This window comes from Siniperca chuatsi, linkage group LG1, assembly GCF_020085105.1.
Source record: "Siniperca chuatsi isolate FFG_IHB_CAS linkage group LG1, ASM2008510v1, whole genome shotgun sequence".
Classification (NCBI taxonomy): domain Eukaryota; kingdom Metazoa; phylum Chordata; class Actinopteri; order Centrarchiformes; family Sinipercidae; genus Siniperca; species Siniperca chuatsi.
In genome coordinates this window covers 16,828,663-16,843,885 of record NC_058042.1, presented here as the reverse complement: position 1 = coordinate 16,843,885, position 15,223 = coordinate 16,828,663, and the positions used below count along the sequence as shown (strand labels likewise).

The 15,223-nt window shown below is 38.1% G+C and overlaps 1 protein-coding gene across 8 annotated transcripts in view; it reads left to right on the top strand.

Moving 5' to 3' along the window:
- Positions 1–11,095: 11,095 nt before the first annotated feature.
- The window catches only part of tead1b (TEA domain family member 1b), a 55,321-nt gene continuing 51,193 nt past the window's right edge, over positions 11,096–15,223 (top strand). For 2 of the 8 annotated variants that reach the window (XM_044211534.1, XM_044211350.1), the window contains exons 1-2: positions 11,104–11,311; positions 11,784–11,915. The gene's annotated coding sequence lies outside the window, so the exon portion shown is untranslated. Of the gene's footprint in view, positions 11,312–11,783; positions 11,916–15,223 lie in introns of all 8 variants that reach the window. The other 6 variants (XM_044211611.1, XM_044211008.1, XM_044211088.1 and 3 more) reach the window with 6 other exon arrangements.

Here is a 15,223-nt window from a genome sequence, read left to right as displayed (position 1 = left end):
GGTTCCAGGTACAGGTTCAGGTTCAGCATTACTGTCATTATACAATACAGGACTGCTCAATGAAATGCAATTGTAGCCCCTTCATGCTACATACACAGAAAATGTATAACCAAATATCTTAAATTAGAACAGAATAAAACAATAAAATAGGCAATAAAATGGAACAGAGTATATAAAAGTAGCACAAAAGGAAGAAATAAAAAAAAAGATATACAGTTAGATATGTTAGGAGTGGGAATGAGGGTAATGCAAAGGTAATTTGCAAAAGAAGACCAGCATAACAGAATAGTTCAATCCTTGGGCACCTCACCTCACCAATATCACTGATGCTGGGTAGATGGCTACCAATGATGATCTGGGCGGTTTTAATCACCCGCTGCAGAGCCCTCCGGTCCTGGGCCAGGCACAGCCCATGCCAGTTTGTTATGTGTCCAGTCAGGATGCTTTCTATTGCTCCTCTATAAAAGTTAACAAGAACTTGGCATAAAGCTTTGTTCTAAAAGCATGCGTCTCTGTGATATCACAAAATCCTCTGCCTCAGATACAATCTGCGTGCACATCTGGTTATAATCACATTTTAAACATCGGTTATGCAATAATCTGTCTTCAGTGTCTGTGTCCTGCTGGCAGAACCTTCTATTGAATAGACTGCTGAGCTGCCACAGAGATAAAGAGATTTGCAGCCGACTAGCAGGTATGCAAAGTGTTTAAAACTGTGATAAAAACACCCAAAACGGCTGCAGCAGCACATTGAAACATTTGAAACTGCATTTGTGAGGATTTTGTTAGAACTTAATTTCATCAAGCGACCCATTTCTCACACATAGTCCTTAATAACCTGCACATACAGTACTGCAGAGTGCAAGAGTGTGAATGTAATTTATGTGAATGTTTATGTAACTGTATGTCTGTATTTTCTTGGGTACTATTTTTTTTCCATAAACTAATGCATAATGTCTGCATGAGTGGTGTGGAAGGATTGTGCAGCTAGACCATCTTAGTGCAAAAGCTGCATTGAAAATACTGTATGTTTTAGTAAGTACAGTGTCATGTGTGAGTGTAGCAGAAGCTGGAGTTGTCTGTATGAACTAGTTCACACTCACGCTTAACTCAAATTTGATTTTAAATTTGAAATTAAATATATCACTTGATGTATAGTAGCAGTAATTACACATAATGTCAATCTCAAAAAGAATATACTTTTTCCTCCCACAGATGGAGTCCATATCCCAAAAAGCAACACAGAGTAAAATGAATTTGCAGGGTCAAATATACAGAATATAACAAGACAACTAAATTTCTACATTTATTCACATAAAAAAGAACCCTGATCAGTAGAAAATAAAATATATTTTGACTCTTTAACTGTATGTGGAAAAATAAAGGGATTACTAATATCTGGGTTCAGGAACAGGAATATGTAATTTCATTAATTGTACAAAAATACAATGTTTTACTATCACAAAGTCACCTCATATTTAAAAAGTCTGCCATGATGAAATATTGATAGGCTACGCTGACCCAATCACGGCCGTACATTTCTGCACAATACAACAGTCATTTTGATTCATTAGGACTGTTGATGGTCAATTACAGACCTACCTGCTATTTAATGGAGCCCTGCTTAATAACCACAGTGGTGGGCAACTGGTTGTACTGCAGACATTTATTATATCTTGCATCAAATAAATCATCATGGGCATGAAGGTGACTGTGTCAGTCTGAAAGCACGGCACCCTGCAGGCTTTGTGTCCTTTAGCTACAATCCTGTTCATTACTTTTCACTTTGATTTGAAGGCAATCATCTTGTCATCATTAGGACCGTGAAGGAACGGTCACTTAACATTTCCGGAGTTGACTGGTGGGTTGTTTATATGTTTAGATCTGATCCTCGTAACCTGGTACAGCATGCGTTACCATGGTGACCAAAGTGAAGCAGAATCTTGAGACCAGGAAAAGATTCAATACCTTATTGCCATTTAAACATAGTTGATAGGAATTTGGTTTGGTGAGCTCACACCAAACAAAAACAGACAAAAAGATCACATCACATACAGTCACCACCTTGGAAAATAATTTAGTGATAAAAAGATATTAGTAATAATAATAATAATAATAATAATAATAAATACATTAAACCCATGGGGATGCTATTAGTATCACAAACAAGCTATAATGTATACCATTTTATACATTCCCTTTTGGTGTCTTATAGACAGGAATACTGACACATTATAGCACATGATTTAGGGGTTAAAGACACAAACTGCCTCTGTTGTTACAGAACCTGGCTGTCCTGGTTCTGATATCTTTCAGTCTTTTAAAAGAAGGGAGGAAGTTGAAAAGATGGTTACCAGGGTGAGGGGAGTCATGAAGAATCTTATGTCCCTTTTTCCGTTGTCTAAAGGATGCTCTCGATCCCAGCATGATTAAATTGCATGATACTCTCCCCCCTTGATGTGGAAAACGTTTTCAGCTTTCCCAAAAAGAAAAGTCTTTGCTGAGCTTTCTTCAGGTCTGTTGTAGTGTTGACTTCCCACTTCAAGGGAGAGAAGATTGTTAGACCCAAGATTGTGTAGTTCTCCACATGCTGAATTTCCTGACCATTAATGACTAAAGGTAGATGGCTGCTATGGCTCTTCAGTCCACCACTACTTCTTTTGAAACATTCAACTCCACGTTGTTGGCTGCACACCAGTCCACCAGGGATGAAACCTCATTTCTGTAAGCTGTTTCATTATTGTTAGAAATTAGTGCAACCAATGTGGTATCATTGGCAAACTTAAACAATTTAAGTTTATTTACTAGGAGTAGGCCTAGCCCTCGAGAACATGTTAACTCTGACCACCTGCTCCCTCCCCTGCAAGAATTCCAAGATCCACTGACATGGAGACGTTTGGACTCCCAGGTGGAGAAGTTTATCATACAGCGTGGATGGTAGAATTGCATTAAACGCTAAGCTGTAATCAACAAACAGAACCCTCGGTACCTATGCCTAAAGGTGTGGAAGAACTGAGTGCAAACATAATGACACTGCATCATCGACAGATCTATTTGCCCTGTAAACTGGTAAGGTTCAAGAGCAACACTGGACAAGTGACTGCAGGCTTGGAGCGCAGTGGCTGAACGCAGCATCTTCAGATGTTTTTGTTCTGCTTTGTGGAACAACTAAAAGAGAAGAACCGGAGGATCTGAGGGGCCTTCCTGGTTCATAAACTAAAAGCATTTCTGAGATGTTGTCTGGTGCAAGGCTATGTAGTGCCTTATAAACTAAAGAATTTTAAAATCAACATGAAAACTAACAGGTAACCAGTGTACAGACTTTAAAATAGGTGTAACATGGTCTTAGTCAGCACTTGTGTGGCAGAATTTTGAACTAATTGTAGCTGATTTGTTTTCTTTGGTAGACCAGAAAGGAGAGCATTACAGTTGTCTAGCCTGCTAGTTATAAAAGCGTGCATCAGTCTCTCTGTGTTGCTCAGAGAGAGAAATGAGAAATACCTCACTTTGGAGGTGTAGGCATATCAGGATCTGATGGAAGGAGAACGGGGCAGTGGGACCAAGCAAAAGTTAGTGCACTCCAAAATCTTGTTGAAAAAATTCAATTAGTGTTTGAACTTTCAGAACCTGCCTCAGTTGGACCACTGTAGATCACCATGGTAACCTAAGTTGTGTGAAAAGCCTGCCTCCAAACCAATCAACTCTCTGGAAAAATGGGTATACACTTTTTGAAATAGCAATTCTGAGTAGTCTATACTAAGTCAAGAGTACATCTAAAGTAAATTATCAAGTACTTTATACAGTTTTTTTTAGTTACTCAAACTCAGGTGTAAGTGTATTACGCTAAATAAGCATTTGTTAGGACAACATACAATACATATTCCTCTTAAGTCAAACAAGTACCTTTACTTAGTTTTTTAAGGCAGTTTGCATGTTTAAAAAAAAATAAGGTTAACTAATTAGAATTTACAGTGTAATTTCAACCGGCTCTTGTTATGGGCAGACATGCTGCATGCATATTAAATGTCCAATAGGCGACTGTGGTCACAGAAAAACTTAACTTTCCATGATTGCTTATCTTATTACAATGCATAATGAATGACTGCACCAAACACCCACCAAAAACTGTCATGTAACTGGTTGACAATAGCTTTTTGTACTGAATTCAAATTACTGATGCATAATAATTGAATCTCATGGGACAACAATTGGTTCAATTTGGTATAATCGTATTTCATCAGAGACATCCCTGGGAAACATTATGAGGCAACGTTGGGAACATAAACTCTTTAAAAAAAATCAAAAAATCAGATGGCATGATATCATAAAAATATTCCTACAGTGTCCTAAAGACTGTGAGATACTGTGAGTCTTTTAATCCAAGAAAGAAAGATAATCTACTCACTGGAATTATGTGTGAAGCGCAGACCAAATAAGAAAAGTTTAGAAAGCACCCATGTGTAAATTTGATTTTCACACACTAACACTGTGCAGCTCACTGTAATAACTGTAATAATGTTATGATTGTTCCTTTTGTGGTTTATAATGTCTTCTTCTTAATAACATAAGAACGCAAATCTTGGCCGATTCACTGTCTATCTTCTATCCACTTTTACTTTCTTTAGGTATATGTTGGCTATACAGGTAAAATTCCACAATATGATAACGTGAAAACCTTTTTGAACACAAATCCCATAATAGTTCTCACAGCAATATCTGTTAAGAACTTAAAGGCAAGTTGGACTGTGGGCGGATAACTGAAACAGAAAACAAGTTTCTAACTTGCCACAAGGGGGCATTTCCAGACACCTTTGAAATGTTTCATCAGTTCATCGGTGAGCCTTGAAAGCAACATTTAATTTAATTATGCCAAACTGACAGCATATCTGTATATTTAGAACATACAGAAAATTCTGACTATTGTAGTGTGATTTATTTGTGGTTTAAACATCCCAGAGATCCCTCATACCTTCCAGTAAAGCTCTGTTAAACAAATCCTTGTGACATGATTGCTGGTGATGTTGTTGTGCAGCGCTCTGCTGTTTGATGTCTGCTTTAACTGTAATGTCTTTCGTTGTGGTTGTTTGTGTCTGACAGTTGCCACAGACACAAAGGGAATTTCCAAAAGGATAATAAACGAAACTAACATCTTCCATAATACCTACTCATTCAGCACATAAAAATAAATTCCTCCAGCTTTTATGAATCATCATGAATCATCATGAATCAAACTAAAAACTAGTTTGGATTTATTCGGGCACATTTGCTCATACTAAATATATGTTAAAAAAAAATACATGCACTTAAACACAAATAAAATGTATGAAATAATCAGAAGCTCTACTGATTGGGATGTGGGCTCCCCCCACTCCTATTCATTTAACCAGTAAGTGGCCCTCACTAGTCCCTCTCTTATCTCTGAATAAAGCGAATCAGTGTGGCTGGCCGAGCAGTCAAAGCAGAGAGCCAGGGAAGCACCTGGCCTTGCATGGCTATCTGATTAGAGGAGGTTGCAGGCCAGGCTGAACCAGACCAGGCCTGGCAGTGGCAGCGGCAGGGCAGAGCTGGAGTAAAATGAACTAAACCAGGCTAATTCTATTGCACCATGGCCTCCCTTAGAGGCTTAGAACAGCAGGTTCAAATCAAAGCAATGCTGTAGCACAGACCAACCTTATCAACCCAGGAGTCAGGAATGAAGGCTGCAGTGGAGAAACTGTAGCTTCACTGGTGTTCTCTGAAGCATGCATTTAATGATTAAGCTGTTATTATCGACAGTGTTCCCAAGCTCCCAAATTGGCTTACAAAAAAAAGGGACATATTTTATCTTAGCTGAAAGTAGCATGAATGTTGAATGAGTGAAGGTATTAGTGAGAGAGGTCTGCACACACACAAAATAAAGATTATAAAAGGGTTTGGAATTTGCAGATGGCAAGATCCAAACAGGATGGACCATAAATACATATACTGCACGTACAGCATAGAGATGCTTAACATTCCACATCCACGACAGTGAAAAAAGCATGGTTTGGTTTGGCTTGGTTGGTAAGACCCATGGAATATACAAGAATTAGATTCAAAATCGGTGCTGCCTACAGCATGCAACTGTCATTTAGACATCAGTAGCTACGTGCAGACTACACATGGCTTACATGTTCAGATGAGGCAATACATGACACATTTTGATCAACCATACTGTATACTGTAGGCCGTTGCACCATTCAAAGTCATGACCTTCTGTTGGGCCCATCATACTCATTAGTTATTGAAAGTAAGGGATACTATTAGGCAATCAAATTGGTACAGAGGCAGCTGAAAACAGCAGCCTGTTGTGTGGACAGAAAGAGTTTGTTATTACAGTGTTATTCTGTGAGGCTGTTTCATGACGGGGTCAGTTCCATTAGCCTGTTTTTGTTCGGTTTGGGGGAAAACATTTACCATTTGTGGGCAAAGTGTACACACAGTGCAGTGTAAGTGCAATACAGGAGAGTGTAGGTCTGAGTAATGCAGGAGTAGTCTGAGCATGGATGACCTAGGTTTCACTTTTGCATTGGTGGGGGTGGCACCAACCAAAATTATGTCTGCAACTGCATCATATTTCATTTTAGCTACATATTAGTTATACTCATTAAGTGCAGCAGATGTTAAATAAATAATGTATTGAAGTTATTTTTCCTTTTTAAATTTCAATTTTTTTGTTTGTTTGTTTCTTTTTCTTGTTTCCTTCTTTTTGTAATGGGAAGCAAAGTATTACTTGGAAATGTTTTACTTTGCAAATTTATGAGGACTGTCTGAACAACGTTTAGTGGATGTTTGGCCTTCAGATTCTGTGGAGGACACAGCCTGTGAACGCAGGTCCTTTGGTCAGTCCTTCCAAGACTGGATTATCACCTGGGCAAAGTGGGTGATTTCTCCAAGGCCCCTAAAGCTCCAGGTTTACTGTGTGTAAATTGACAATTTGTCTGAAAATATTCACTACTAAAGCACAGTATCAAGTGACATGATGAAGGCCTTAAAGTGGGTCCTGGTTACCTGATCTTGAGGTCCTATCTTGAAGGGGCCCCTGTGTTAAAATTTACTTTCAAGGCCTTCTATATTTCAGTTTCGTACTTATATTTTTGGATATTCCTAATGGAATTTGTTTAAACAAATTACCACACAGTAAATTAAGGACCAGCTAGTATTCTTGCTTAGAAACACAATGTTTCTAATCACACAGAGAGTGGGAAGAATAAAGGTTAATCCAACCCCTGAACTGGGACACAGTGAAGTTATCCACCGATTCTATGGTGTGCTCAATAACCCAAAAAGGAAAAGATGAATTACCCATCAGTGGTAAACCTAGCTGTTGTCATCCTCAAACTAATTACAAATAGGCTTGCAGGAGTTTAGAATAACAGCTAGACTTATAGTTAAAATATTAACAATAACAATTAAATGTATGCTTCCTATAACATACTGCTCAACACAGTAGATACTTTACTTAGATGACTCTCCTATTCTGTCTCACATTCATTCGCTCATTCCTTACTGCCACATTTATGTGTCTTGTCTCATTTTCCACCTATACAGCTTATACCACTGCAGCGCTCATGTGGCCACACCCTGTGACACATCAGCTGAGTGTCTGTGCACGAACAGTGTTGTTGCAGGGTGGGCTTTGGTGGGTGAGCTATTTGTTTTGACCTAAAAACAGTTGGGTGGCTTTTGATGAAACACAATAGCTGCACAGTGAACACTGAGATAAGGACATCAGGAATTCAAGTATCCATAATTTAACTGTAATCATTTGGCTCAGTAACCTACAAACTGCTGGGTGCACAGACACACTGAATACATTTTCTGAATTGTGACACACGTGATGAGAGCTCTCAGGATACACCAAGATTATTTTTTAATAAATAGCTTTCAGACATTGCCAGCTGATGAATTGCCACCGTTACATTTGAGCTCCTGGCGTTACATAATGTTGCATTCATCTTTTCTCATTAAAGACGTCCTAGATACAGCTTACCTTTCGATGATTAATAACAGTCAACACCCAGGAAAAAAGAAAGTGATATGACTGCTAACAACCGCTTTGAGTGGCTACTGTGCCATGAAGTGCATTTTCAACAGATTACGGAATAAAAAGACAGACAGTAAAAAAAAAAAAAAATGCATTGAAAGACAGTCCTGTGTAAAGAACATTTAAATCCCACACCTCCCTGTGTTTCTCTCTCGGCTAAACGTGCACAGACAGGTGTTAAAAGGTGTTGATGGATGTCCTCAGAGGGGCAGTCGTTCATCTTTATAGATCCTTTTCTTTTGAAGCATTGGTGTCAAAACACTGGCTTCTAATGGATGACTTGTTCAGACAGGACCACAGTTGTGTCTTTGACTATGTTTTCTGTCTGTAACTGTTTGAACTTACACTTGTAAATCTGGCAAACTCAGCCTTTATAAAAATTGGATCTTATAGCAGTTATGTGAACACAGTGTTAGAAATGCTCTCATCTGAACTGGTGGCTTGTAGCAAACACATTGCATTTATATTATAGTAATAGTTGTTTTCTTAAAATATGTTAAGAGTCATTTCTTTTAGGTGAGCTCATGTTGTGGAAGGTGATAACTAAATGTAACCTTTTGTTAATTTAGATTTAATAGACTTTAAGATGACATATACACTAGAATTTGCCATTAATCCATAGCATGGGATGTAATAAATCTATCACAGTGCTGACAAGATAGACTTATTAAGGGAAAAATACATAAAATAATGCATTTCAGAGAATTTTAAATCTGTTTGTACCTGTATGCTTACAATGATACCCAGTTGGAGGCCACAGTTTGGTTAGGCTGGTGATTATAGCTTCACAAAGTTTCTCCACACCCAATTTGCATGACAGCCTGCTTTCAACATTCCCCTCCTCTCTCCTGTTTGAATTTGGCCAGTGTTGTGAAGTCAGTTGCTGCCTTTAAGTCCTGTAGGAAATATTGCAGCCCTGAACTGAGCGATAAGGAATGGGCCAAAGATGTGAAGTTGGCAAACAAAACAAACATGAATGCCCCTTGTTAGTCCATCAGTCAAGGTAATTGAAGTTAAATGCACACAAATGTTTCATACAGCTGTAGCTCTATGGTAGCTCATTCGTGGAATCATGGAAATGTAACAAAAGGTTACATTTAGTTATCACCATCCACTATCCTGCATTTATGCACACACTTTATATCCTGCACTTGCTTATTGCACTTCTGGTTAGACCTAAACTGCATTTCGTTGCCTTGTAATTGTACATGTGTAATGACAATAAAGTTGAATCTAATCTAATCTTTCCAATCGCTCCATCTCATGTGATGCATATACGTCAATAGAATGTGATTATTTAAAACACCACAGTCACCATATAAATAAATTGCTAAATTAATTAATACACCAATTTCCCCCCAAACTTTCTTTCCCTGTTATTATGACACAAAAGCACTTAGATAACTGTTTTGGGTAAAAATGCTGATTGTTCCCCACATTGGTGCACTGTGGTTGGCAGCCAAGTTTAGTGTTATGTTATTATGATATGTTAGTCCTGTTTGTTTGTTTGGTGCAAGAAAAACACATGTGAAATTCATATAGACATTTAAAACATATTTTGCAGGTGAAATGTCTCAGTGGTATGTGAATGTTTTCACATGTAAAATGTCCAAACACATATGTATGTGAATTTATCACATACATGATAAAACATGTAGACATTTCAGACATTTCACACGTGAAATTTGCTGAGATCATGTAGAGTAATGATTTAATGTCCCCGAGGGGCAATTTGGCCTGCAAACAGCAATCAATAGTAGTAAATATTAAATACAACAATTAATATAAAAATGACAACCCATACAATATATTGATACATACAGTATGTACAAATAAACACAAGCACACAGGTTAACACCAACGTCACTGTTAGTTTTGTTAGGGCAGTTTGCAGTGGTAGAATGTAACTAAGTACTTTTACTCAAGTACTGTACTTAAGTGCAATTTTTAAGTACTTTACTTGAGTATTTCCATTTTATGCTACTTTATACTTCAACATTTTGAAGGCAAATATTGTACTTTTTACTCCACTACATTTATTCTTATATCTTTAGTTACTAGTTACTTTATAGATTTTGATTATTAATACAAGATATAAATCAACTAATGAATTATGATATATTATTATAGGTTAAGCTACCCAGCAGTATATGAAGTAATTGAAAATAGCCCCACCTTTAATGTACCAGCCCCACCTTTAATGTACCTTTAATGTACCAGCTGCAACATGAAAGTGATGTAACATTAATGCATCACTAATTCTTGCATGAATTCCTGTGTGCACTGACGTAAAGGCGAGCTGCTGTAACGAAAGAGTTTCCCCTCGGGGATCAATAAAGTATTTCTGATTCTGATTCTGATGAAACTGTACAGCTCTTTCATTTAAATAACAGCCATATTGTACATATTGTAATATTTTTTCATATTTTATTTACAATTTTATATTTATGTTTCTTGACTTGCAGTACTTGCTTTCATCTTTCTTTATATTTTCTACTTGCTATATTTACTGTTATGCACCAATATACCAAAGCAAATTCCTAGTATGTGAAAATCTACTTGGCAATAAACTGAAATGGGCCATTCTGCATAATGAGTACTTTTAATTTTGGTACTTTAAGTATATTTTGATGCTAATACTTTGGTACTTTTACTTGAGTAAACTGTTGAATGTGTGGCTTGTGTTTCTTGTAACAGAATATTTCTACACCGTGGTAATACTGAGTACTTTTTCCACCACTGCGCTCAGTGGCCAAGAAACATATAGATCAGCTGTGACAGACATTTTCTTCTATTAAAATAACAAAACTCTCCTCTAGTGCCACCTAGTATAGGCCTGAGAGGGACTTTGCTCTGTATTGATAACTGTACTTTGGATCAATACTGTCATAAGTGGAGAGCTGTAAAATCTGAGTTTCGTGGTGTCCCTGAAGGCGTCAGTTCTCGGGATGTTTGCACCCTCCCTGCCCCTGCTGCTGCTGCCTGCTGCCCAGGCTGCGCTGCCGGGGCTCAGGATGACGCCACCTCTCGCTCCGCCCCGGCGCAAACTCGCTCTTTGCGTTCATTTCATTCCTCCTCTCATTCCGAGCATTCTTCGCATCTCTTGTCAGTGCGCGAAGCGATTCACCTACACCTTCCTGGCTGGCCCAGAAACACCAGAATAACTTGACATAGTATTAAAAAATACCCCGTAACATCCCATTACCAAAAGAAAGGGACATTTTTATATGAGATATCAATAACGAGGTAAGTTTCAATGGTAGTTGCAGGTATCCAAACTGGTTGTAGACTTCTGTTCGTGGGTGTTTAGTTGACGTCTTTGGAAATATTGGACAATTTATTAAAAATGTTGTCTTATGTAGGTGTTTACTATGTATCCCATGGCGTTAAGTAACGTTAGGTCGTCTGTTTCCATCGCTGAGATAGATAGATGGCCGATTCTGGTCGCTGTTGCAACAGGGTGCTCACTTTGAACACTCGCTGTTGTTGCAGCCTATGTGGCTTTGACATAGCAGCGAAAATCTTTGACATTTTTCACATATTTTTGAAAAGAAGCCCGATCATACGCCCCTATAAAAAGCCTCCGATGCCGTTTGCCCTTTTGTCAGATCCTCAGAAACTCCCAGCGGGATTCAGGAGGAACTAAAATATATACTGCACGAATAACAGTTTTTGGACAAGATGACGGTTGAAAACGTTGCTGTTTTCCTCTCCGTAGTTGGCTCAGCCGGGAGTTGTTGGAGATTTCACCGGAGCATTTTCAGACCACCTCGAAGAAAACACACTGGACAGACTTGTTGCTTCAACACGTTTGACGGTGCTTTAAAAAAAATCGCCATCGAAGTTTTGTGTAAGTACATTTATCTTTAACATTTGTAACTTCTCTGTGTGCCGCTCTCCATGTTGTTACTGTAACTCTTAACGAAACCGACTGGACCTGGAGGGAAAGGTTAGCTTAAACTCCTTTTTTATTGTTTCATGTTGCTGGGTGGATTAAAGCTCCGCTGTGTCCAAAAAAACTACCACTTTAACAAAAACAATGCGGTAAGTAGCATTTTTTTGTAGGTTCTTGCGTTACTTTGGGGGTTTTAAATAACATTAAAAAGGCCTAACGTGACCACGTTCAAGCTAAAGTCTTTGGTTATCGTTGATGAGGAAAGTTAGCTTGAATTGATCTTTATGGAGCTTTTATTTGGGGTTTCCTTCACTGTTTTCCTTTTTCTTCCTCTACTTTGGGAAATTGCCTGCTCAGCTAAAACTGAACTCCCCCCAACTGTAGGCCAGCTGTCTGTGTGTGTGTGTGTGTGTGTGTGTCTCACCAAGTTTTACTCCTTATAATGATTTCATCCCTGTAACTTTTTATGGACTCTGGGAAATGACACAGGCTGTTATGCAAAGAGAGGGATGAGAATAAGGCCACAAGCTTTCATTAGCAACAGTAAAGTTGGCTTGTGTACACCCTGTTGCACCAAACACTGAAAGATCTCCCCTTTGTGCCAGACTTTGGTTAGTCTCCACCCCCTGACACTTTGCTGAATATTTTCTGCTTTAAATTGTCAGATTTGGTTTGCTTTGAACAAACAGCCCAGTCAGGTCATCGGGCCACAGTTTACACAGCTCAAACATGCTGCTGTGATTCAATCAAGGAGTCTTTATATTTCATTAATTTAGCTGTAAATTTTAAAACAAGTCTTGATTAACCTTAAAAATCTTAACCTCGTTCATTCTCCTGTGAGCTCTCCAGTTGTGCTTTTTAGTGTCTCAGTCAGCTGTCTAGTCACACTAATCTTGACATCTCATGGCTTCAATTGTGTTTCATCATCAGCTTGAGGAAATTGCCTCTCTAAAACATGGATTTTCTGAAAGTTGCTGTTTTGTATTATAATAAGCTTTGCAGAAGAAGTGACACAGCTGAGCATTGTGGTGGAAAAAAAGACCTGCTGAAGCTTGAAAAGGGGCTTCTTGAACAAAATCCACTTTCCGTCCCTACTACTACTACAAGTTTTTGGCTGCAGCACCTACAGCTTCCCACCTCTTTTTGTTTTTAATGTGAAAGCAGCTGGTTATGGCGAGTGCACAAATTCTCTACTTTCATAATGTAAAAGATGCTTTTTCTTGCAATTAACTGCTGTTAAACATTTTATGTAACTTTGTAGGGAAAAAAAAGATACAAACACACATGGAAGAGACGCAACATTTTTCATTTAATTAACATGAAAGGGCTGTTTATAATTTCCAGAAAACAGTTTGAATGCAGTCAGGCGTAACCCCAGACAAGTCACAGTGTAAATCTTCTTGCTCGGAAGGAAAAAAACCAAAAAAAAAAAACGGGTAGAAATAGATGCTTTGTTTTCAGCTTATGCAACCAGTGGACCTGTTGGCCAGAAGCCTGCATAACATTTGTGCAAGAATAGGATGTTGTCTTTGTTTGACCGAACGAGACTTTACCTCTGAAACTAGGAGTTTCCAAACTCCCTCTGTTTTTTGATGGAGCATAAGTAGAACAGCGCGTTAAGCATTACCTGTAGTTTGTTAAAGAGACTACAAGATAGACATGTTCACAGCTATGATGACACTGAGCCTGTGTCTTTCTTTATATTATGATTATTCTATAAAAACAGTTGTTTATACTGACTTATAAAGTTATTTTTTCAATTTATGTAATTGTATTTGGTCTACACAAGTAAAATTAAAGCAGATGCTGAAATATCTGAATGAGAAAGGGCTGTGCTGTTGTGGATATATTGTTTCATAGGCTACACAGGCGTAACTTTAATGCATTGTTGGTTTGGGTTTTGTCCCTTTACGCTGCCTTCTTGAGGTCTGAAAGAAGGACTACAGAGAGTGTAGTCTATCTGTTGTGAAGTGTGGACAGAATAATGTGCTTTTGTGAAGCACAGAGTGGACTGTGTTACTTCTTGGAACAAAAGTGAGACTCTTGTTCAAGGGTGTCGACTTTCAGAAAACCATATTTTGGCCTAACATTTGACGAATGCCTTTGTTCATTTTATGCTTTACGAGGAAACATGGCAAATATAAATTCTTGCCTTTTTGTTTTTACAAAGCAAAAATTGAATTTCTCCTGCCAGCGGCGGCGTCTTGTGAACCTTGGCCCGTCATGTGTATACACATATCAGTCTCCTTCCCATATCCAGTTTCATTTATTTAAAATTCTTTAAACCTCATGCCGTGTTTGTGCAGTGACATAGAAGTTCGTGCAGTCTTTGCGTACAAAAATGACAGAATATGACCATGTTTACTTATGACACTTGGAGATATACTTACCAGATATAACCACAGTTACCTGTACTGACAAGGATACACTGATACTGTCAGTGGTGCTAAAATCTCAGAATGAAGACTCTTTTTACCAAAGAAGGAATCCAAGCTGTTCCCTTAGCCACTCTTATTATCATTTGCTTAAATTTTAGAATAACCTCAAATGGTTCCTGACTGTTTTGATTAATAGGACATTAAGAGATACAGTCTGTGTGTGAGAGTCATAACTGACTGCTGGAGAGAAGCACCTGTGTAGTCCGTGCTCCATGTAACAGGTGCCAGTGATGTGTTTATTTTCTCAGGATTGAAAAAAATAGTATTTTAATTAAGTTTAAGATTGATTATTTTTTGGGTCCTACTGGAGTTCTGATGTAAACAGAACAAATCATACATTTGGGCTTAAGGTTTAGGCTACGTTTACATATACATTTTATACAAAAGTCCATACAAACAAATAATCACAAACTTCATTTGAGGTGATGGCTATCAGGTAAATTAAAGTTATTAATGAATTTGACACACTATAATGTAGAGCAGTCTTTCTTTCTGCACTAGAATGCACTTATAACTTTTAGCAGTCGATTGTGTTTACTAGTGTTTGTTTGCACAGATGAAGAGACACATTCTGCAGATTCAAAAGCAAAAAATGTCTTTTATTCTCTGTCTTGGTTTGTGGGTTGTACCTTTTGTTAACACTTGTCAGGTTGTCATCTCTCTGACGAGATGTTTTTATGGGTCAGATTATTAGGGTTCAAACCGCGAAGCTCAAATTGGTGTGAGCTGGAATTAGCTGAAAATGAAACATGAAATTTGGACCAGTAGCTGGAAATGATGTGCAAAGGCTTCCACAGAAATTAGAGCCCAATCAGCCACATGGTG